Source organism: Balaenoptera ricei, chromosome 13 (assembly GCF_028023285.1).
Source record: "Balaenoptera ricei isolate mBalRic1 chromosome 13, mBalRic1.hap2, whole genome shotgun sequence".
NCBI classification, from domain to species: domain Eukaryota; kingdom Metazoa; phylum Chordata; class Mammalia; order Artiodactyla; family Balaenopteridae; genus Balaenoptera; species Balaenoptera ricei.
Window position 1 is genome coordinate 68799375 of NC_082651.1, and position 24983 is coordinate 68824357.

At 38.8% G+C, this 24983-nt stretch overlaps 1 long non-coding RNA gene across 1 annotated transcript in view; it reads left to right on the forward strand.

Annotated features, from left to right (window-relative positions):
- Positions 1-24983, forward strand: part of LOC132376966 (uncharacterized) — a 398251-nt gene that overhangs the window by 110609 nt on the left and 262659 nt on the right. Inside the window, exon 2 of the long non-coding RNA XR_009506485.1 lies at positions 4787-4914. This is a non-coding gene — a long non-coding RNA (uncharacterized LOC132376966). The remainder of the gene's footprint in view (positions 1-4786; positions 4915-24983) is intronic.

Below are 24983 nucleotides of genomic sequence, written 5' to 3' on the forward strand. Positions count from 1 at the left end.
TAAGAATGAAAGAATAATATTAGTATAGATTTAATCCTTGATCACCCTCATTTATATTTGAAAGTAAATCATCTTAAAACTAGTATTAGATTGAATTATATGAAAATGTTTATGAACGTACATAAAAATGGTCAGACATCAATCTAATACCATTAAAAAATAAATTACTCATGCTGCATGTTCTAAATGATTGTAATGTATTAGTACCAATGCTAAGAAAAGCTGCTCTAAAACTTAATTTATTCATTTGTAAAATGAGAGACCGTCCTGGGTGAGGAGGATGATGATGATGTTAATGATGATTTTGATGATAATGATGATAGTTAATATTTATTAAGCACTTGCCAACTGTTAGTCAATATGTTAAACACTCTACGTATATTATTGCATTAGTCTTCACCATATTACTGCCACTGTATAGGTGAGGGAACTGAGGCTTGGAGAAGTTAAATGATTTCCCCAAGGTTATGGCGATATTCCATGGTAGTGCTAGGATGTGGAGTTGAACTGACTACAGAGTATATATTTTTAATCTCTGTAAGATGCTACCTCTTTGAGGATTATGGAGGTTCCTTCTAGGTTTCATAGTTATAGTCTAGGTCAGACAGAGTAATGGCTCTATTTCCAGCTGGGGCTGTGGAGATAGCTTGTCACACTCCAAGCCTACCTTATGTCTTGATTGGTTGAGTCTTACTTTATCTCCTGCTTTCATCAAGAATAGCATAAGTCAGATATTATTATTATTCTTGGAATCACCAGGAATCCTCCGGGTTTTTTCCTCCTGTTTAGGGGGTGCCAATGTACCTGACATTGGATTAGACATTGGTGTATGGTTAGGCGATTCAAGATGGACGTTTTCTTGCTCTCTAAATCCCCTGCTCGACCAGTCCCTGCTTCACTCACATGACTATCCTATCCTCTTAATTATAGGGCTTAATTAGCCCCTGGTAACTGACGATCACACCTGACGTCAATTCCCCCCTATAAATGGTAGCCTCCTCCCCCGAGTAGGGAAGGCGGTCGCCATGTCTTGCCCGTTATCTATCTTACACAGCAGGCTGTTGCTCCAGGGTCCTTTGTGTAAGATCACTCCGTCCAGTAAACCATTGGTGTCTCTGTCGCTGTCTCCAAGCTCGTTCTTCAGTCTGGAAGCCGGACAACTTGCAAGCCTGCGGGGTGCAGCCCAACAAATGGTAACTCAAGATTAATTAAGCACAGTTCTCGCCCTCAAGGAGTCTCAGTCAAGTAGGAAAGACAAAAGGTAATAGGACTAAGCTGCCCCCACTGCCTCAGGCGCTCGTAGGCCTGCCCTGGGGGGCCTTCCACTTCTTACAAGCCCCCAGACCGAAGTGTGAATTGCCGGAATGCTGCTTTCATCCTTGTGAAGCCACCACGCTTTTCCTCATTATCTGCCTTGGTACCAAGGAGCCGCTCCTGCTTTTCTGCCCGGGCTGGGACCTCCAGTACCATCATCATGTAAAGTGGTGACAGCTGCCGTCCTTGTCTCTTTTCAGATTTCAAAGGAGACTTTTCAACTTTTCACCACTGTGCCTGCTCAAGACGCCACTTGTCTCTAGGAGGGGAACTTGGAGGAGGAACGGATGGCTCCAGGGCGGCTGAAAACCTGATCAAAGGACTCGGTGACCTTCGAGGAAGTGGCTGTGGACTTCTCCATGAGGAGGGGGCATTGCTGAACCCTGCTCAGAAAATCCCGTACAGACATGATGCTGGAGAACTTTCGGGACCTGGTCTCAGTGGGGTATCTCCATAAACTCAGACTGCTCACCCAGGCAGAGCAGGAAGAGCTGAGGACAGAGGGGAGAAGAATTCTCCAAGACACCTGTGCAGACCAGAAGTCTCAACTTAAAACCAAAGAGACCACTGTAAAGCAGATTAAATTTGGGGCAAACCATCTACTGGCAGGAAAAGGTGCAGACCTTCTATGGGGGAGAATCCCTGTCTTGCAAAGAAAGCAAGAAAACCTTTAGTTATCACTTACTCCTTAATCAACAGGCATCAACTCAACCTGGAGAGAAGCCCCATGAATTAATCATTAATCATTAATCAATGTGGAAAAGCCACCGGAAGATATTCTAACCATATTACGCCCAAGAGAAATTACACAGGAGAGAAGTGCAATGAATGTAAAGAATGTGGGAGAGTGTTTGGTTATCCTTCATCCCTTAGGCTCCGTGTGTGATGGATCTCAGCTGGTGAGAAGCCCTATTTAATTAATTAATTAATTAATTAATTAATTATTTTTGTGTGTATGGATGGGGCAGAGCTCGGTTGGGGCAGGGGAGGGGGCTAGAGGACCCTGACCACAAAATTGAAATCCTGGAAGGACACCTGCTTGGTGGCTGTGAGGGGCTGCATGTCCCAGGGTGGGCTCAGCGTGGGGACCTCCCCTGTGAACTCTTTCCAGCCATGCTTTGTGAAGCGTGGGCATGAAGGGCAGAGGAAGGTCGTAGGGCATCCCAGAACAGTGTCCTGACGAAAGGATGTTTTTTTTTTCCACGTCATCTGCATTCCTCTTGCTGGACCCTAAGCTGGCGGGTTACCTCCTCATATCTGAGTTTGGAAAGATCACATTGTAGAAGATGAACTAGTTTTCTTTACCTAACATTATGGTACATTAAAAATAGATGTCATTATCATTATTATCATTTTCAAATGTTAGAACTAGGAAGACCTTGGAGTTGTGGTCTAACACTACCTACAGTCATAGAGTTTTGTGTTTTATTTAAAAGAACCTAGGTTGGGGAAAAAGAGGTAAAATTCTGTATCAGTTTCCTGAATAGTTGGTGTAAGGAAATAAAATAATATTGCTTGAAGCAAAACTGTGTTGCATCATATTGTACTTAAATTCAGAATGTTTTTTAAGAGTTAATGAAAGCTTGAGATTTCTCAGGTGTTAAGTAAGTCATAAGAGGATTTTCTAGTTTTCAGGGAAATTTTAAGCAACTCAGGCATAAATCAAGATCCAAAATATGTTGGTTACCTAGTTGTTTGGAAAATACATTTTGCATAAAAATTGTAACATTTAACTTCACAGACAAATCCATAGAAGTTTAATTCATAATATAGCTGAAGTTAGCACTCTTTTGGATGTCATTCATACTAATATAAGTAAAAATGTGTGATCATTGCAGGGGGCATGTGGATTTAATGGTTCACCAGCCCTGCCAGGGCAGAGACCATTATCTGTCTTGATCACTATTGCATCTCCAATGCCTAGCAAAGCACTTGACATACAGTAGGTGCTTACTGAATATTTATTGAATGAATGAAATAAACCAACCACAGGAATGTCAGTGTTTTACCTGGACCATAGACAGGATGGCAGCCAATGATTTGAATGCCTTCAGGATTCTCTTTCTTAGCATTTCCATAATCTGCCTCTTTGTGTGTTGGCTTTATTCTTTCAGACCAGGTCATCCTTGTGGCTGGAAACTTGGTCATATGGAACATTATGTCCACATCTTGTAGGTTTTGCATTAAACAAAAACTGTCTCTACTTTTAGAATTCAATCTCTAAAGGGACATGTTCTGATTGGCCCAGGTGGAATTCAGCACTTACTATTAGAACAATTAGCCATGGCAGGTAGAATCATGTAAGAATGTGAAAACCTCAGGAACTGCATGGTTGGAATGAGGAAAGAGGCTTTTGCCAGTTTCCTCTCTGCATACTTTATTATCTTTTAAGAGAAGAGTCTTATCCAAACTAATGGGTTATAAAAAGAAAAAGGAGATAGATTCCTTCTTTCTAAAGTGTATATTCTTTATCATGATTCACGATGACACGATCTGAAGGACAAGAGCCTTCAGATGTGCAGAAGAACACTAAAGTGAAAACTAGTTACTATGGTGAAAACACACAAGAAAAGAGTCTAGGAGAACAACTGAGAAGTAATGAGAAAAAGCTTCCCAATGTATGTCTAGAGAAGAGAAATGTTATTTCATTCAACCAGACTATTTCTACAATTGTTGAGCAGCTACTATGTGCCAGGTTTTGCAAATGGACAGTATTTAGGTCAGTAAGATCTAAGGGGCAGAGTTTTTGCCCCAGACAAGCTGGAATCCACCTGTGTGAAACTGACTCCTCTGAAACCATCCATATGAAACCAACAGTGGGAAACCACAAAATCTACTTAAAGAATTATGTAGAGCTCCTTCACACAATGTTTCTTCAAGTCAAAGCAATAAGGTTGGCATTAGGAATTCCTCTCTTCATTTTCACCAACAACTCTTTTCCCTCACCTGATCAATGATGTAGCTATATATCCTTATATGTATGTTGGATATACACTGGTTAATAACAAAGTCTCCAATCTTCTTTTTTGTCTTGTTTAGAAAATTTTCTTACTCCTGTGCTTCTGAGGACTATTTCTTTCCATCTCTCTCTCACACACATACCCTTCTGAGGTGTTTCTGATAAACCCACTTAGGGAGGAGGTTAAATGGTCTCTAAGAACCTATTATTCCCTATATTTTCTACATCTTACTTTTGAGTCACCTGCATAAAGAGCTCCCTGGTTTTTAAAGCCATATTGTTGCAACTTGGCTTAAGAAAAAGCCAGAATGAGAGGTAAATTTTAGCCCAGTTCCACAGTTATCCACCGGAGCTTCAGTAAGAAATTGTGCTTCTTTTAAATCCTGTTTGAACAATTTCCTAAATACTATATAAGTGTGAGAAGTTCTATTGCATGTACATCAAGTGAACTAATGCCAAAGAGTAAGTTTTGTTTTCCCTCATGTGTGTTTCTCCTATTTTTGAACACCTTAGGTTGGGAATCTCTTCAGACTTGCCTTCTGCAAATCACTGGGTACGGAAACCTTACTGCAGTTGTGGAAAAACTGCACAGAAAATCCTGTGATTCTGATAATGCCCAACGTGAAGAAATGCTTTTGAAGGTTAGTCCTTGAACACATTTTAATCCTTCACTTAGGTCAGCTAATGTTTTCCAAGTACCTGCTGTGTGCTAGATACTGCTCTGGACATTGATGGTACAAAGGTGAATAAGACATGGGTGCTGTAACTGGTTGGTAAAGCCTCATTTTCTTGCTGGTTCAGATGTTGGAGGTAAATTTCCATTAGAAAATTCATGTGAGAAGTTTAAGGTAAAGCCATTTAAAAAAAAAAAATTTATTTATTTATTTATTTATGGCTGTGTTGGGTCTTCGTCTCTGTGTGAGGGCTTTCTCTAGTTGTGGCAAGTGGGGGCCACTCTTCATCGCGGTGCTCGGGCCTCTCACTATCGTGGCCTCTTTTGTTGCGGAGCACAGGCTCCAGACGCGCAGGCTCAGTAGTTGTGGCTCACGGGCCTAGTTGCTCCGCGGCCTGTGGGATCTTCCCAGACCAGGGCTGGAACCCGTGTCCCCTGCATTGGCAGGCAGATTCTCAACCACTGCGCCACCAGGGAAGTCCCAGGTAAAGCCATTTTTTGAGGTGTGATTGACATGAAACATTGTATTATTTTCAGGTATACAATGTAATGATTCGATATTTGTGTATGCTGCAAAAGGATCACCACAATAAGTCTAGTTAACATCCAGTCTTCTTAATTATTAATCCAGCAGGCAATAAAGCCAGTTCCATTGCACAAGTTTCCCCAGTTTGTCCTCTGTTGGTGAAACAGAAGTCACCTGAATAGGTCTTCCCTCCACGAAGGGTAAAGTGGTGGTGCAGGGGAGGCCTGCCTTGCTTCAGGTCTCACACTTGCTGTTGGTTTAGCCTTGGGCTTCACAAACTTCAGGTGCTGACTGTGTAATTGGATATTAATGAGACTAGGCAGGATAAAAGAAAGGGGGCAGGGATCTCTCTTTTCCTTTGAGGTTCAGGCACAAACACTGGGCTAAACCACCCTTTAGAACCCTTAGATCTGATGGAAGTTTTCACCCTCCTTAACCCTTGGCGTCCTTGTCTGCTGAGAATGAGAATCTTCAGAGGAACCACTATCTCTTTATGGTAGAATTGTTGTTGATGTTAGGCCTTACCAATAGACACCTAACTGGGAATCATTAGAGCTCCAGAAGTCTGCTTTTTTCCTGTATGTCTTCAGGCAGGCCCATCTCAAGACCCTGCCTGTGAAGTAAAGTAGCTCTCTAGTTATAACATTTTCAGGGACTCGTTTTCCTGAGCTTGACCTGAGCTTCAGAACTGTAGCAGGATGGGATGGGTTGCCTGGAAGGAGGTTAATATGGTGCCCTCTTGGAGTGGTTTGGGTATGTGACAGGAGAAATTTCTGTATGGAGTGAGTGGCTAGCTTGGAAGGTCATCAAAGTTCACTCTAATTTCTAGGTCAGCAATTCTATTGCAATTATTATTCAGGTGGTAAAAGCAGATAATGTCCATCCCTTGAAGGCTTTTATTTTAACCAGGCTTGTATCTGTCTAGTATTTTTATAACTGGCCTATAAGAGGTTTATCAATGGAATGGGGGATTCGAGGAGAGGACCATTACAACATTTGAAAAATATTTTTCTTGTACCACCCCCCGACTGCAACAATGATCTCAATCACTTATTATTTTATATCTTCTAGACTGTTGCTTGCCTAAATATTATTTACACGTAGCTGGTTAGAATTGCAGACTTTGTTTCAACAAAGAAAAAATAGAGATTTGGAAATAGTTTCCTGTTTCTATTACAAATATAAACTGTTAAATATTGTAAGTTGCTAAGCAGTACTGAATTTTGCTGTTTTGCTGAAAATGTGATCAAACAGGGAAGAGATGCCTTATTCATCACCTTTCTTATGTTCTCTCGGGGTTGCCAGCATAGCAGATTATCAGAATCTTGATTATGTTTTGAACTATGTACAAACAAATCTTGTTTCCTCAGGTGATTTTAGAAGGCAAATAACTATGAGTTGCTAACCAAAATCAAAAGGGTAAATAATTGAAAAGTAACCAGAAAAGGGGCAGAGTTGATGATGTTTCATTTAACCATCTTAGGAGAACTACTTAACCAAAGCACTTACATAACATATTTGAATGATACTAAGTATTATATGATTAAAATGTCCAGGAACTGCTCAATTTGATTAAGAACTATGAATTCATATGCAGAGCATTTATCAAACTGTTACGTGCTAGCTCTTCCACATATATTACTTATAGTCAGTATAACACTCAGATGGGATCAAATTTCCATATCTTGCTGATACAGTAACTGAGGTCTAGAGAGGTAATAAGCCTAAATTTTCATAACTGGAGCCAGGAGCTAACCCCAGGTCTGCCTTCACTACAAAATGCATGCTTTTTTCAGGGCATCAAAACAACCTGTCTTCGGGTAGGCATGATTCCCTTCACATAGATGCATGCCATTATTTTTTAAGACTATTACAGGCTTCCTGAGAAGTCCCTTGAGAATATGACTGTTTGGGGTGGGGAAATGATGGGAAAGATAGAGAGAAGAGTGCTAGCAGGAAGGTTGGTTCTATTCGATTGGGGGTGTATGTGGGACAGTATAATACTTGTAGCTTTTTTCCCTGACTCTTAAAAACACCATAGACTTTTTAAGACAGAACAAATGAAAGTACCCAAAACAAAATTAAGTATAATTGTTCATTTTATGGTGTTAAGATCCTATTCAAACATTTTATGATATTTTGTTCATTGTGGTTTATTCTGCTAAATGAGTTTCTTTCCAGTCTGTTTCTTAGCTGTCTTGTGAGTAACAGAATTTGGTATTTCATTTCCCAAGTTGTATACTTGACCCAGTGGTAGTGATGGTCATGGTGATGGTGAGCTGTGTGTGTGTGTGTGTGTGTGTGTGTGTGTGTGTTTGTGTGTTGGGTCATGGTTGAGGTTACAACATTTCTCCTGAAACATAAAGGCTTGGGACCACATATAGGTAGAGCTTATGACTACCTGTATAATGTGAGAGGTATTGAAAAGAAAATGTATGGAAAAGAATATTTTCCTTTTAAATCTAGACTAGACAACAGTACTTAATGAAGATTTGATGTTATTTCTCCTATAACAAGAGTTGTGGGTGGCTGTGGTCCAAAAAGATCAGCACAGAGGTATACACCAAATTGAATATTGGTGATTCAAAAGCCAAGAAAGGCATGGAAAGAGGACTGCATACCCTGGAGCAGAACTAATCTTGGGGTTGGTTCCAAGTTCCTGATAAAGCCAGAACCCAGGGGATCTTGACCCTTGACCAACCATGAATTTGATTTCTACCTCATAAAGACCTTACTGTGAGACTCATAAGGACAAGAGTACAGTGAAGATAGCAAAAAAGAGTTCATGGCACCCACGTCTAAGATAAACCTTTAATACTTAACCAGTTTTTGAGTGAGCTCAGCTGCCTTGATGCACCTCTGGCCTAGTGGGAGCCTATCGTAAGTGAGCCTGGCCTGGAGACTTAGGAGACTTATTAGTGCTAAACTTCGTGCTAATTGAGTAGGAACAGGAAAGAAGATTTTTCTTATCAGGGTCATTTCTGGAACCTATGGACCTGATACAGTGTTTCAGAATGTTTTCAAAAGAACACCCTTTGAAAGTGCAAATATGGTTCTTAGACTGGCTTGTCAAAGAAGGGTTCTCAACATTTTTATCAGAAAGTTTTCCTTTTCTCAAATCTTTTGTCCCCTGAGAGTAGGGGAGGCAGATGCAGAAGATGAAGATAGAAAGGACTGTTACCTGGGAGTTAGGTTACCTGGCAGAGGCGTCCCATTGTTGGGTCCCCCTCCTTGCTTTCAAGCATTTGGGATGGAATTGAAGGAGAGAAAGCCTGATGTTGGAAACTGGTTATGAAAATGAAAACGAACAGGTAGAGCTTTGAGGTCTACAGCCAGGTCCTAACCAATGGGTCAGACACTGTTAAATTAAACCATTGATATGAACTGGTGAATCCCTGAGTCACCATTTAATGCATAAGACATGAATGTAGGATGCAGGCTAGAAGGCAGTCTTTGCTGGACACTAACCCAGGCTCATGAGACCTTGAGCACTTGTCTCGGAACACTTGATTCATTTCTAAAGGTCAAATTTAGAAAAAAAATCTTGATTTTTGAGTTCTGGTAACTAGCCTCAACTGAGGTGCAAATTTGAGTGCTTTTACTTTGCTGTAATCATTGCCCTCAATTCTGTTGACTTTAATTTTCTTTTCGTGCTGAGTAGCCTCTTAAATGACATATTGGACAGCATCTGAAATCTCCCAGTCACTTCTACCTTAAAAAAATCCCTCCAGAACACTCCCAAACTCATTCTACAAGGCCACCATCACCCTGATACAAACCAGACAAAGATGTCCCAAAGAAGACTACAGGCCAATATCACTGAACATAGATGCAAAAATCCTCAACAAAATACTAGCAAACAGAATCCAGTAACACATTAAAAGGATCATACACCATGATCAAGTGGGATTTATCCCAGGGATGCAAGGATTCTTCAATATACGCAAATCAATCAATGTGGTAAACCATATTAACAAATTGAAGGAGAAAAACTGTATGATCATCTCAATAGATGCAGAAAAAGCTTTCGACAAAATTCAAACCCTCCAAAAAGTAGGCATAGAGGGAACTTACCTCAACATAATAAAGGCCATATATGACAAACCCACAGCCAACATCATTCTCAATGGTGAAAAACTGAAACCATTTCCTCTAAGATCAGGAACAAGACAAGGTTGTCCACTCTCACCACTGTTATTCAACATAGTTTTGGAAGTTTTAGCCACAGTAATCAGAGAAGAAAAAGAAATAAAAGGAATCCAAATTGGAAAAGAAGAAGTAAAGCTGTCACTGTTTGCAGATGACATGATACTATGCATAGAGAATCCTAAGATGCTACCAGAAAACTACTAGAGCTAATCAATGAATTTGGTAAAGTAGCAGGATACAAAATTAATGCACAGAAATTTCTTGCATTCCTATACACTAAAGATGAAAAATCTGAAAGAGAAATCAGTGAAACACTCCCATTTACATTGCAACAAGAAGAATAAGATACCTAGGAATGAACCTACCTAAGGAGACAAAAGACCTGTATGCAGAAAACTATAAAACATTGATGAAAGAAATTAAAGAGGATACAAACAGATGGACAGATATACCATGTTCTTGGATTGGAAGAATCAACATTGTGAAAATGACTATACTACACAAAGCAATCTACAGATTCAATGCAATCCCTATCAAACTACCACTGGCATTTTTCACAGAACTAGAACAAAAAATTTCACAATTTGTATGGAGACACAAAACACCCTGAATAGCCAAAGGAATCTTGAGAAAGAAAAACAGAGCTGGAGGAATTAGGCTCCCAGACTTCAGACTATACTACAAAGCTACAGTAATCAAAACAGTATGGTACTGGCACAAAAACAGAAATATAGATCAATGGAACAGGATAGAAAGCCCAGAGATAAACCCATGCACATATGGTCACCTCATCTTTGATAAAGGAGGCAAGAGTATACACTGGAGAAAAGACAGCCTCTTCAATAAGTGGTGCTGGGAAAACTGGACAGCTACATGTGAAAGAATGAAATTAGAACATTCCCTAACACCATACACAAAAATAAACTCAAAATGGATTAAAGACCGAAATGTAAGGCCAGACACTATAAAACTCTTAGCAGAAAACATAGGCAGAACACTCTGTGACATAAATCACAGCAAGATCCTTTTTCACTCACCTCCTAGAGAAATGGAAATAAAAATAAAAATAAACAAATGGGACCTAATGAAACTTCAAAGCTTTTGCACAGCAAAGGAAACCATAAACAAGACGAAAAGACAGCCCTCAGAATGGGAGAAAATATTTACAAATGAAGCAACTGGCAAAGGATTAATCTCCAAAATATACAAGTAGCTCATGCAGCTCAATATCAAAAAAAACAACCCAATCCAAAAATGGGCAGAAGACCTAAATAGACATTTCTCGAAGGAGATATGCAGATTGCCAACAAACACATGAAAGGATGCTCAACATCACTAATCATTAGAGAAATGCAAATCAAAACTACAATGAGGTATCACCTCACACCAGTCAGAATGGCCATCATCAAAAAATCTACAAACAATAAATGCTGGAGAGGGTGTGGAGAAAAGGGAACCTTCTTGCACTGTTGGGTGGGAATGTAAATTGATACAGCACTATGGAGAACGGTATGCAGGTTTCTTAAAAAACTAAAAATAGAACTACCATATGATCCAGCAATCCCACTACTGGGCATATACCCTGAGAAAACCATAATTCAAATTGCAGCTCTATTTACAATAGCCAGGACATGGAAGCAACCTGAGTATCCATCAACCAATGAATGGATAAAGAAGATGTGGCACATATATACAATGGAATATTACTCAGCTATAAAAAGAAACGAAATTGAGTTATCTGTAGTGAGGTGGATGGACCTAGAGACCATCATACTGAGTGAAGTAAGTCAGAAAGAGAAAAACAAATACTGTATGCTAACAAATATATATGGAATCTAAAAAAAAAAAAAAAAATAATGGTTCTGAAGAACCTAGGGACAGGACAGGAATAAAGACGCAGACGTAGAGAATGGACTTGAGGACACGGGGAGGGGGAAGGGTATGCTGGGATCAAGTGAGAGAGTGGCATGGACATATATACACTACCAAATGTAAAATCAGTAGCTAGTAGGAAGCAGCCGCATAGCACAGGGAGATCAGCTAGGTGCTTTGTGTCCAGCTAGAGGGGTGGCATAAGGAGGGTGGGAGGGAGACGCAAGAGGGAGGAGATATGGGGATATATGTACACGTATAGCTGATTCACTTTGGTATACAGCAGAAACTAACACACCATTGTAAAGCAATTATATTCCAATAAAGGTGTTAAAAAAAATGTAATTGAACAGTAGGCCTCTATGCCCAAATATTATTTTAACCTATTTATGCATATAAATATTTTTTTCTTCCTTTTTGTTAGAAAAAAGAGATTCCATTTGCATAGTATTATATTTTTTTCTGACCAATATTTTTTTTTAAAGTCGATTCAATGTTTCTTTTTTTTTTTAATCAGAGACCTCAGAATCAGCTCTCTAACTTTTTTTTTAATAGTAATCTTTTATTTATTTATTTATTTATTTTTAATATTTATTTTTGGCTGTGTTGGGTCTTCGTTTCTGTGTGAGGGCTTCCTCTAGTTGCGGCAAGCGGGGGCCACTCTTCATCGCGGTGCGCGGGCCTCTTCACTATCGTGGCCTCTCTTGTTGCGGCGGAGCACAGGCTCCAGACGCGCAGGCTCAGTAGTTGTGGCTCACGGGCCTAGCTGCTCCGCGGCATGTGGGATCTTCCCAGACCAGGGCTCGAACCCGTGTCCCCTGCATTAGCAGGCAGATTCTCAACCACTGTGCCACCAGGGAAGCCCCTGACCAATATTTTGTGTACATGATTTAGTTACTCAAATAGGTAGTGCAGTAGAAGGAACTTGAAACTAGTTTCTAGCTTAGTTTTTTCCAATATGTAATAATAAGCTGAACATCCTAGTATAAGTCACTTTATCTTTCTGTCAGTCAGTTTTCAAGACCAAATAGGCTTGTCATAGTTGAAAACTCTTTGCTTTGCAAAGCATTTCACAAACATTTTCCTATTTTATTATTTTAAGTACCTCTAGACAAGAACATAATATTGTTGGGTTTTTTTCCAGTGGGAAACTGAAGCAGAGAGAGGTTAAGGCATTGTCTTAAGCTGCCCAGTTATAAAGGGTAGAAACATGGAAAGTGGGTCTTGTGGTTCCCATGTGTTGTCATATTCATATGCCACCATGGCACTCCCAATCCATGGAGGCCAGGAAAGAGGAATTATTGAAGAAAACCCTATGATAAAAAATGGTGTTCTACGTCATATACAATAAATAGTTTATGGGTTGTTTTTATATACACTAAGACATCTAATTGTTTCAATAACCCTATAGGCAGAGATGATAAACATCTTTTTATAGATAAGGAAATTAAACTCGTAGAACTGAAGTGACTTGTTCAAACTGGCAGAGAGAGTGAGTGATTAAAAAGGGAACTTGAATTCCATGTTTCCAACTCCTGGATAATTACAAATTACTGTCCATTACAAGTCAGTTGTCTCTTTGATTCAGTCTTGGGTCTCAGCTTCCTCTTAGAAATGGGCTGCTTGCTGATGCTAACCTTAGCCGTGGTGTACAGAGAAACACAGTTCACAATTCTGATTCTTACTATTTTCACCCACCAGAACTTTTCACGATCTTTTGTTAAATTTCATGCCCATTAGTTGAAAACATTGGATTAGAAAAATTTTTTTAAAATATTTAGATGATAGAATTCCTTGGACACTGAATTTTTAAAATATTTAGATGATAGAATTCCTTGGACACTGAATTTTAGTCTACGGAGTAAGCCCAAGCAAACCAGCCCTGAAGAACTAGGTCTTATTCGGTTAACATACTTCCTCTGACTTTTAGCTCAAATTCTTGCTTTCCATAGGTGCATATGTTTACAGTATGCAATAGGATTTTCTTTTTCTTTCTCTTTGTATTTTCAATGGTATAAAAATCTCTCAAAGATTATAAGGTGTCAAATTCCATCACAGTGTGTTCCAGGGATAAAATAAACAGAGCCACCTCCCCATGCCAGGCACTATGATAAGAATTTGGGAGGAAGTACAGAAGAGTAAGGCATGGTCTGTCTTTGGGCCTAGGGGGAGAGAGAGACATATGAACATGGTAATATTACTGTGCAAGTGCTGGAGTGGAGTTGCTTATGAAAAGCCAAAGGAGGAGAAGGTGAGCAGGACTTGGACATAGAAACTGGATAAGCAGACAAAGGGAGAGAACATCAGGATTAAGACAACCTTAAACCTAAATCTTTTGTAAAAAAAAAAAAAAAAAAAAAAAAAAGATACAGTATCACTACAACCATGAAATAATAATTGTATATTTGAAATTCAAAAAAAGTAATTGTTGAAAACATTAAATTTAATATTTGCACTACAGTTTTCCTGTATATTTTATTTAGTGTAAGTTATTTTAATCTCAAAAGTTGCATGTTCATGGTGTAAACATTCTTACATTTCAGAAGAATATAAAGAGACAAAGTACCTCTCCCTTCCCTAGACACAGGCACTACTACTTCCTACTTACCATGTTTGTTTTGTATCTTTCTGAACTTGTCTTCAATATACATTCAAATACATGGCTATCTTTTTACCTTAATTATCTTTAAAAATATTCATAGAAAAATTAGTTTCATGTTAAGAAATTTCTGAAGAGTTCTCCTAATATTTACCAGCTATAAATTCAAATACTGACATTAGGAATCATTTAGTTCAACCGTATCACTTTGTCATGGCAGACACTGAGGTCCTGAGGGATTAAATGTTGGCGCGGGTCATTCATGCAGTTAATGACACACTCCTTGTCTCTTGCTAACCAGGACCATGATTTGACAGTCTTCTTCATTTCATGGACTCAGGCTATCTCAACCAAACATCCAAACAAAAAACAAAACACTCTCTAAGTCTTTCAGGGTATTATTAAGATTTTTTAAACATGCAGATAATGAAAGCAAGGCACTGGTGTTCTTGAATTTATGCCTATTCCCTAAATTCTTTTTTTTTTTCTTTCTTCAAAACTCTCTCTGGTGGAAATGGGCACAAGTCTCTCTGAAATGTAGTGGTTTCTAGAAATGTTCCTATTTTTAAGACATATTAAAATAATGAAACTACCAAATTGGTGACAGATTATTCCCAATAGAAATGGGGATAGGGGTTAGCGAGTGTGTATATTGAATAATTAGGGCATTAATGACTCAGTAAAACTGATCATTGGAATCCCTGGAATGAATGCTTCTCGGTAAATTTCCTCAGATTTCCCCATCATTAGAATAATATGCCCAAGAAGCAATTCAGACTGTTCTGCATTAATTCTGTATTCACTTTGAATAACAAGTAATTCTTCTTAAAATGGCCTTCTCAGGTGAGGAGACGTTTGTAGCTGCAAGAGCATCGTTAGCAATTTTTCTTCCCTTCAGGAAAAATAAGATTTGCACATATTGATGTTAACTGTAATCTCTTAAATATCTGTCCTGCTTCAGGGTCAAATAGCAAAACTAAGTTTCTTACTTTTATGTGGCTTGTATAAAAACCCTACAGAGCCCAGAATAATGGATTTCTTTAACTAAAAGGAAAATAATTATTATGAGCATAAAATACCAAGGTGAGTTGTGGAAAATTGGTAAAATAGCCCTACCTCGAGCACTAATGTCTGTCTCTGGCTTAATCCCATCTATGAGATGTGACATTTTATCCCAAGATCATAATGAACTCATTCCAATTGTTGACTAAAAAGAATAAACTTATTTTCACGGTGGCGATCATGATGCTCGCAGCAAGCGAAACCTCATCTTTGCTGTTTATTCCCTTTAAAAACCCAATGTGTTCATTGATCAGAAAAAAAAAATCCATAATCTGAGGAAACTGTGGGTCCCAGTGAGTGCCCACACCATATAATAATTAAGCAATGAAAGCCCTTTAAAGAACGGCAGAGGTCCAAGGTGCCACCAAATGACAAACGTTTACTTCTTCCAATAAGTACTTTATGTATCTAGTGGAGCATTTCTGCATAGACAAGATTATGGAAACCAGTATGTGGAAATGCTTCTGCTATATATTTATAGTTTATATTTTTGAACTATCAATGAAGAATTCTGATTTGCTTTAAAGGTGGTATAGTAATACCCAAATGATCCAAAAATCAGGTTCCGTATTCATATTCTTGTTGTAAATTTTCAATTTTACATACTGAGATTTTTCTTGACTCTGAGTTATTTTATATTGTCTGAGTGTTTTCTTTGAAATATATACAATTTATAAATTTGGATTGTCTTCTGTATTAAAATGCCATTAAATACAAGCTTTCTGAGAAAAAAAAACCAGCCCATGAAATATTTATCATTATGAGAAGTGTCAAAAAGGATGTATTTGGTGGCCATGAGCCTGAGGAAGTACAGCATTTTGCCTGTGTAAAATCTCGTGCTTCATTTATTTTACAATGACTTGCCTATAACATGGTTTCACTTCAGTTAATCCTATTTCTTTTAGAACTTGCACCTCTGCTAATTGTCGTGGCTAATTAGTCTTACAGCAAAAGCAGGCAACCAACAGAAGAAATGCCCTTTCAAAGTAAAGCTTTGTGACAATCTATTTTACTATACAGTAATGTAGCTGACAAGTAAAACAGTCTGGCAAACACTGAGTACTTAGTCTAGACGTGTCACATATCTTGACATTAACCTGTATAATCATACATTTTCTATGTTGGACAGGACAGATTTTTATTCTTTAGCATTTAATATCGTTAGAGAATACCCATATCAGATGAGCTAATGTTCAAAACAACTCTCCCTTTAATAAGAAATAAATAAGTAATAGTTAAAAGTAATATACTTTAAGTAAGGGTTGATGTACATAAAATTTGCTGGCCAGGTTCATCCCCCAAAGAGGCCTTTTTGGGATGGACAGGGATCTCTTACCTTTACCCTCTATCATAAGGGGAGAAAAACCTCTGAATAATAAATTCCACGTAGGCATTGGGATTACAGCCTCACAAACTGGATTCAGCTGGTATTGTGCTTGACCCTGAGTCACTGTGTGTGCATGAAAGCTTCAGTCGTCCAAGGTACATTTAGGAGGGAAAGTTAATAGGAAATCTCCCAAACCTGTGGACTCCCAGAACCAGGGAATACAACCTGTAAGGGCACCAGAGCAGTGGCCTGGGTTGCAAGTTCTCTTGGGGGACAGCTGCTGCTGTTGCAGGTATTACCCTGTTACCACCACATTCTCTCCTGGGTACCAGCTCTATGCCAGGCACTGTAAATATAGCAACCCTTTATATCCTTAATGAGTTCGTTTTGGAAAAGAAAAAACTGAGCCTCAGAAAGATTGTGATTCTCTTAAGACCACAAACCTAGTAAAGGAGCAGAAAAGCAAAGTCTGTCTGTCTCCATAGTTTATCATTTCATCAGACAGTGGATATCACAGGCTTATTTACTTGGAGGAGGAGAAATGAGACATTAGTAAGATTTTTTTTTTTTCCATAGCAAGGGCTTGGAAGCCTTTTACTGTGTTTCCTGGAGTGTTTTTCTTCCAGAACGAATGTGTTCAACAGTTCTACTTCAACACCAGTGATATATCTGATTCACTCTAATGAAAGAAGCATAATAGGAAGTGGGTTTTCTGCTTTTAAACTCAGGTATTTTAATAGCTGAGTTTTCTAAAAGCAATTGCTGTGCTAGTTTAAAAAAGATGAGTCATGTAAACAGCGCATTTCCTGAAAAAGACCATTGTAAACAGAGTACAAAATCACATGTAATATGTCTATAGGGAACTTTTTTGTGTGTAGCCTGAAAAGGCTTCTTGCAAAGACAAGCAATATCTGAAGTGACATATTCCTAAATCTGTTCTCAGAGCTACCACATGAAACTCTGTTGTGGGAACTGGGTTTCTTAGCAAGGTTTAATGTGGTTTAGTGCCAGGCACGTTTGGAATAGATCTGCTTTGCGGCAGTTTCAGAGAATGCGCCCTTGGTGTTCTGTTTCCTAAGGCTGATGTTCTTGACCACAAGGTGTTTACTTTTGGCGTAATGTGGTAATCTGGCGGGCTTCCCATGAGGACCAATCATTTTATACAGACTCAGCATATTCTTCTCAGTGCCTCTGCCTACAGTGTAATCTTGTGAGCCTTTAATAAGGTGCCATTCTCCTTCAGCCAAATGAAACATCCCAGTGGAAGAGAATTAAGAGGGAGTAGAACATCGCAAAGAATTCTGGGAGCTGTGGGGAATATTCTATGTTCTCATCATTGGGGTAAAAAAAAGTGCTGGAGGAAGAATATGCCAGTTTATTAAAAGAACTCAGAAGCTTTAGGATATGAAGTATCAGTTTAGTATGAGAATAATTTACTTCCCATGGAATATGACATATAGAAATTCAAGATCCTACTTGAATGGCTCTAGAGGAATGATGTGAAGTGGCCAGACGAATTGCTTCTGCCCATACTTACCCCCAAAACTGTCCACTCAAATGTAAGTTCCTTAGAATCAGGGGGCATATCTTGTTCTCAAATGTAGCTCTCCATTTTTTTTTAGCACAGGGCCTGGCACGTACTGGGGACTTAAGAAGTGTTTGTTGAAAGAATAATAGAACCCTAGTATAGAATTTAGACCCTTGAATGATAAAAACACAATATTTCTACTTGCCAAACTGCTTGGTCTCTTAGTTATCTTATGGATAGATGTTAACTAAGTATCTTATAAATGGTTATTTCATTTTTCAATGGAATATTTGGGTATTTCTTAGTCTTAGCCCTATGTGTATGTTTTTAACCTCAGGTTCTTTTGAAGACTTGCAGTATGATCTCCAGGTATCTTGAGAGAGGAAAAAAGACAATACTTCTTAACTTCTATTTTGTTTTCCTCTTCTCCAGCAAGAAGAAGGATTTTTATATTGTAAAATTTAGAATAAACCTGACTAAGGGCCAGTGAAGCACAAGAGAGGTGGAGCCAGTGGTAAGAAAGGACCAATACATAGGTTTTTCCCAATGATTTCCAGTCTGTACACACAAATTCATTGCATCTACGTTTGATATAATTGGGCAAATGTTTTCAGTAATTTTAGAAAAATCACACAAATGGAGCCATGCGGGGAGATTGGAAATAGTGTCTTAGTTTTGTTTCTCTCCCAGAGATAAGGATATGGATGCAAGTTGGTTTTTGGGAAGTGATCCCAGGAAGCACAGAATGGGAGTGGGAAAGTGAGCCGAAGTGGGGAGCAAAGCCAGCAAAGGTGCATTGATTAGTGAATTATTCCTGTTGGAAATTAAGCTCATCTCATTTTATGTCCTGAGAGACTGCAGGACATGTCTCAGTTGTCTTACTGAGGGAATTCATCTTGGGTTTTTATCCGCCAAACTTCATCCCTCATTAGGATGCCCTGGGACATTAGTCCTCTGGCAAATTCTACTCTGCTCTGGGGTCTAGCAGGCTTCTTTGGCAAAAAATGCCCTCTGGTAGATATGAAGGAAGTATGCGGTGACATTCAGAGAAGACTGAAGGGGTAGTGAGTGGGGTTCTGTTAACATCTGCAACAGACAGATAAAAGTAATCTTAAAAGTGATGGATAGTGTATATATGTCCATGACACTTTGTGACCGCCTGGGGGGGGGGTGGGATGGGGAGGGTGGGAGGGAGGGAGATGCAGGAGGGAGGAGATATGGGAACGTGTGTATATGTGTAGCTGATTCACTTTGTTATAAAGCAGAAACTAACACACCATTGTGAAGCAATTATACTTCAATAAAGATGTTTAAAAAAAAAAAAAAAAGTGATGGATAAAAGGAAAATTCCAGAATCTTTATACCAGTCAAATGGATGTTAATTTCCAGGAAAAAAAATTTCCTATTGTTTATGAACTCTCAGAGAAAAAGCAATTAAACTAAACAGTGCCAAATTAGCCTTATTAAAAAAAAAAACACAACTATTAGAATGGTTCATCAGAGGTCTTGATTTAGAAGCTTATGCAGTCAACGTTTTTTTCCTATATCCTGTAGACAAAAATGGATGAAAGTACAGATGGACAAATTCACAAGTAATTGATCAACAGTACCTAGCATGTTGGTGAATTATTCTTTGTCATCCTAGGTCAGCACGTCTAGTCCTTTAAAGCTAATTCCTTTTATTTTGAAAAAATATAAAAATATCTCATGGCCACACAGGGATTTTGATATGTCCTTTTACTAAGGCAAGCGTTTCCTCTCAGTCATGAATATCTTTGACCTAGATGAAGGTGTCTGGTGGCAGGCCCTGAAGCTCTGTCCTGCACTGTTGTTTTTTTGATTTTTGTTTTTATAAATGTTTTGAATGAAGACATGGAAGGCATTTCTGAAAAATTTCCATCAGATGGCTCCTAGGAAAGATGACACAGCTGGGTTCAGTAAAGCTCTCAACGGACTGGAATGATGACCTGAACCTCCTGACTGATTTTATTAGGGAGGAAATGTAAAATCTTGCACACAGGTTCAAAAAATAAAAATACACCAGTATAAGATGAGGCGTAATCTGGTTTACAGTAGTTCCTATAAGAAAGATCTAGGGCTTTTAGTTCATTACAGACTGAAAATGAGCTAATTTATTTCAGCTGTCAAAAAACCTAATGCGGTCTTAGATGAAAGACATAAAAGCTTTATGTCCAGAACAAAGAGGTTCCACTGCATGTGTCACTAGTTCAGTTTTATCTGGTGGATTGTACTCTGTTCCAAAAGCATCCTTGAGCTGGTGAGAACATTTGAGGCCACTTAGATACATGCTCCATAGCCCGAGTGTGTGTTCCCATGGTGGTGTGTAAGGTGTGCCAGGCACACAAGAAATCTGAGGATAAATATGTCAGATCTTCCAGGAGCACCAGTATCACTTATTTGGTGAGGGAAAGGAGATTAAAGTTACCTGAGTTGGATAGTTTGAAAAATGATTTTCAGGTTAAGCCACATATTTTGATATAATTATTAATCCACATATATAATATTACGAAGTAGAATACAAAGTCCACATCACATTTTAAGTTAAAATATGAGACTCCAAAGAAATTTCAGCTTGCAGAAGGTGACTTTTGAGAGATATTTCCAGAACTCTCAAAGCCATGAGTTCAATTTCCTCTGCTGGTACTTTTATTCAACAAATATTTGCTGAATACCTACTATGTGCTCAACACTGGTCTAAGTGCTTGAGATACATCAGTGAGCAAAATGAATGCAGAGTCCTGCTTTGATGTGAACTCATAACTAGGAAAGTTTGAGAAGTACAGCTTATTTTACAGGTGAAAGCGTCAGGAAACACAGTGTTAGTTCTGACTTATTGTCCTAGTTCTACCATTTGCTGTCTCGGTAATCTTGGTCGTTTCTTTCATTTCCTTAAGTCTCAGTTTTCTCATCTATATAATGGCAGAACAAGGCCTATCTACTTTATTGATGGGAGTGTTCAATGAGATAACATGAGCAAAGAGACTAGAGTACATGTTCATTAGGTCAGTAGACTTTGGTCTTATTACAGAGGTTAGGTGACTTGCTTAAATCCACATCATTAGACAGCTACAGATTTGCACTCAAGCTCTGTCTTCCGACTCCCACTTCTGAGCTCTTTGTGTGACAAAACAATTCTGGGTGTTATAACCTATAAAATAAACAAGGCTTATTTTTACTTTTTCTGTTATTAAAATAATTCATGGATAGTGAGACAAAAATTAGGAAAATGCATAGATGCAGAAAATGAAACAACAGTAAAACAAAAACACAAAAAGAAAAACTTTATAACCATTCATAACCTCTTAATTGCAATTTTGGTGTAATCTGTCAGCCTTCTCTTTATTTTTTATTTTTATTTTTTTATTGTAGTTGATTTACAATGTATTAGTTTCAGGTGTACAGCAAAGTGATTCAGATATATATATAATGTGTATTCTTTTTCAGATTCTTTTCCATTATAGGTTATTATAAGATATTAAATATAGTTCCCTGTGCTATACAGTAGGTCCTTGTTGTTTATTTATTTTATATATAGTAGTGTGTATCTGTTAATCCCAAACTCTTAATTTATCACTCCCTCCCCATCCCTTTTCCCTTTGGTAACCATAAGTTTGTTTTCTATGTCTGTGAGTTTATTTCTGCTTTGTAAATAAGTTCATTTCTATCTTTTAGGTTCCACATGTAAGTTACCTCATATGATATTTGTCTTTCTCTATCTGACTTACTTCACTTAGTATGATAATCTCTTGGCCCATCCAATAACGCATTTGTTGCTGCAAATGGCATTATTTCATTCTTTTATATGGCTGAGTGAAATTCCATTCTCTCTCTCTATCTCTCTATCTCTCTATCTATCCCACATCTTTATCCATTCATCTGTCGATGGACATTTAGCTTGCTTCCATGTCTTGGCTATTGTGAATAGTGCCGTCAGCCCTCTTTTTAATGCAGAGTTTTTAGCAGAGTTATATTCTGTCCAGTTTACTATCCTGATTTTTTTCTATTTATTATTAAAGCATATGCTTTGCCTATGTAATCAGAAGCTTTCTTTTTTTTAATGGCAGGGTTGGACTGGACCATCTGCAGGGTTCTTTTTCCTTTTTTTTTTTTTTTTGTTGTTGTTGGCTGCACCATGTGGCTTGTGGGATCATAGTTTCCTGACGAGGGATTGAACCCGGACCCTTGGCAGTGAAAGCACCGAGTTCTAACCATGGGACCACCAGGGAATTCCCTCAGAAGCTTTTTATTACCATCGTGTTTAGTAACTGCAAAATAGTCTTTTGAGCGTGTGACAGTTTTCTTAACCATTTCCTTCAGAGTGGACATTTAGGCTGTGGTAGTAAAAATCTTGTGCGTGAATAGATTTCATGACCATAAGAGTGCCCTCCTTACCAACAGGCAAAGCCCAAACTTCTGCAGGCGGTGGTCCTGCTCCATATATTGGTGCTTCAGGGAACTCAAGCCTGAGCCTTCTGTTTACCCTCTCAGATTTGTTTAACCTCCCCAGGCAAAAATCTTTCTTTTTTCGGACATGGTTTTTCACCTGGTTCCCCCTGTCTTGGATAACCTCTTTGGTTCCCAAGTCATTGCTGTTCTAGAACATTCTCTCTGAAGCTCCTTTCCTCCTCATTTAACAACCACAGATTTATCCTGCCTCCACCTCTCTCTCTTGGTTCTGAGAAGTTACCCATGAAATCCATTGTCAAGGTGGCTGAAAGAGTATTTAAAGATGTGTGTGTGTGTGTGTGTGTGTGGGTGCTCGTGTGTGCATGTGCACCTGTGTGCATGTTCAAGTGTGCAATGTGAATTGTAGTTTTGGACTACAGTTGTGAAAAGCCTTGGAACACTTTGAACTTTACGGCTTTTTAGAGTCTGTAAGAAATTATCTGTGTGAGTTGCTTTTGGGTTAGGTGTTAAAAAAATATATATATTGCTGGGGGTGTTTATTGGGGGAAGTTTTATACAAGGGAAAAACATTCCCTGCTACTCTGATATATACTGTACACAAAAAGATGATCAATCCAGATCTTCTCTAATATAAAGAAAATATGACCCATAGCTTTTGGTCATACCATTTCGACTCTGCAGCTCAAAAATTGAAACAAAATTTTCCGTAAAACACTGGAGAATGATGCAGGCCTCAGGCAAGCAAGAGTACAATGGTCTCTTGTTCTAGTGCTTTATGGTATAAATGTAAAACATTACCAATGATTCATCTGAAGGTCAGAAAGTGTACACAGTTAGGGTTATATGAGTATCAGGCTTTCTGAATTAAGATTCAGAATTCATACCTAAAACTTGTGGCTGTGTACTGTTCCATATGACTGATTTTTTTCAAATACATCAAATATTCTTTTCCAGTATAATTAATACCAATCTACTGACATCAGCAGAATGCACATGAAATTCTAAATGGATATGCCTTTCCACTTAACTCTTAGTTCTTACCTAGAGTCAGGGAATAATCACAAAAACAAAAATAACCTTCCATTGTACCAGGAACTGTCAATGCAGCATATTTGGAACATGTTGCATTGTAGAGGAAAGGCATTTGTGTATTTTTCAAGATCAAATGTTTATAAATCTGGAGACCAGGAATGGTTCAAATTTGAATTTTTTTGGCAGAATTCTGTTCGTAAGGTATTAGAATGATGTATGATCATGCTGCAAACTAATACAAGTTCTGATTTCTAATTTTGTCCAGATTCCTTTGAAAGTTTCCCTTTTGATATTTTTGTAGCTCTAACACCCTTGGACACTTGATTGAGGTAGTTTTTAGACTCACTGATGGAACAATTGGATGTTTTCTCAAAATAATCATACAACTTCCTGACCCCGCAGTGAACATTTTTTGGACATCTTTTTATTTTTTCATTGTCTTTATCTCTCAGTGCTCTTTCTTTTTGTTCTCACAGATTTTGTGTGCCTGAGGTCAGGAGTCAGGAGTTAAATAGAGCCAGGACTTGGGTCCCCAGCCATGGCATCCCTGGGGCCTCATGGACCCTTCAGTGGATAACCTCCACTTCTAATAAGCTCAAAGTCAAAGATTTTCTTTCCGTTTGCCTTGTCACTTCTAAGTTTACTAGGTGACTGGAGCGTGTTGTGCGTCCCCTTGGTTTGGTTCTAAGACAAGACCTGCAGACAGAATGCAAGAGCACTACAGACCCCTGCCTCTTGCCTAACTACCCTCCAGTGGTTGCCAATGGAGGGAACAAAGGCAAGGGAGACCACAGTCCTTGTATAGGACATGTGATTTTGAGGAAGAATTCTAAGCTGGCTGAGGGAGGGGCATGAGACAGCTGCTCTCCATTTCTCTCTTAAGAAAGCCAAGATAACGCCTCTCAGGGTACAACCATCAAGCATTTCTCTATTCAGATGATATGTATTTAGTCTCGTAGATGCCATTGTGGTAGGTTCTAAAAATGACATAAAACTGAAAAAATATGTCTTCAGTGAGCTTACAATTTAATAGGGTGTGAGGAGGGTGGGAAGTGAAGGGTCAGAGAGGAACATAACCTTGATGTGAAGTAAAATGTATGCGAGGTGCTCACTAAATACCTGCTGGAGGAGTGACCAGATGCACGCATGATTAGTGTACCACTGGGGGTCAGAGGACAGAGAAATCACATCTGTTTTGGGGAATCCTTTCCAGAGGTGGTATTTTGAATTGGTCTTCTTTTTTTTTTTTAAATTTATTTATTTATTTATGACTGTGTTGGGTCTTCATTTCTGTGCGAGGGCTTTCTCTAGTTGCGGTGAGTGGGAGCCACTCTTCATCGCAGTGCGCGGGCCTCTCACTGTCGCGGCCTCTCTTGTTGCAGAGCACAGGCTCTAGAGCACAGGCTCAGTAGTTGTGGCTCACGGGCCTTGTTGCTCCGCGGCATGTGGGATCCTCCCAGACCAGGGCTCGAACCCGTGTCCCCTGCATTGGCAGGCAGATTCTCAATAGCTGC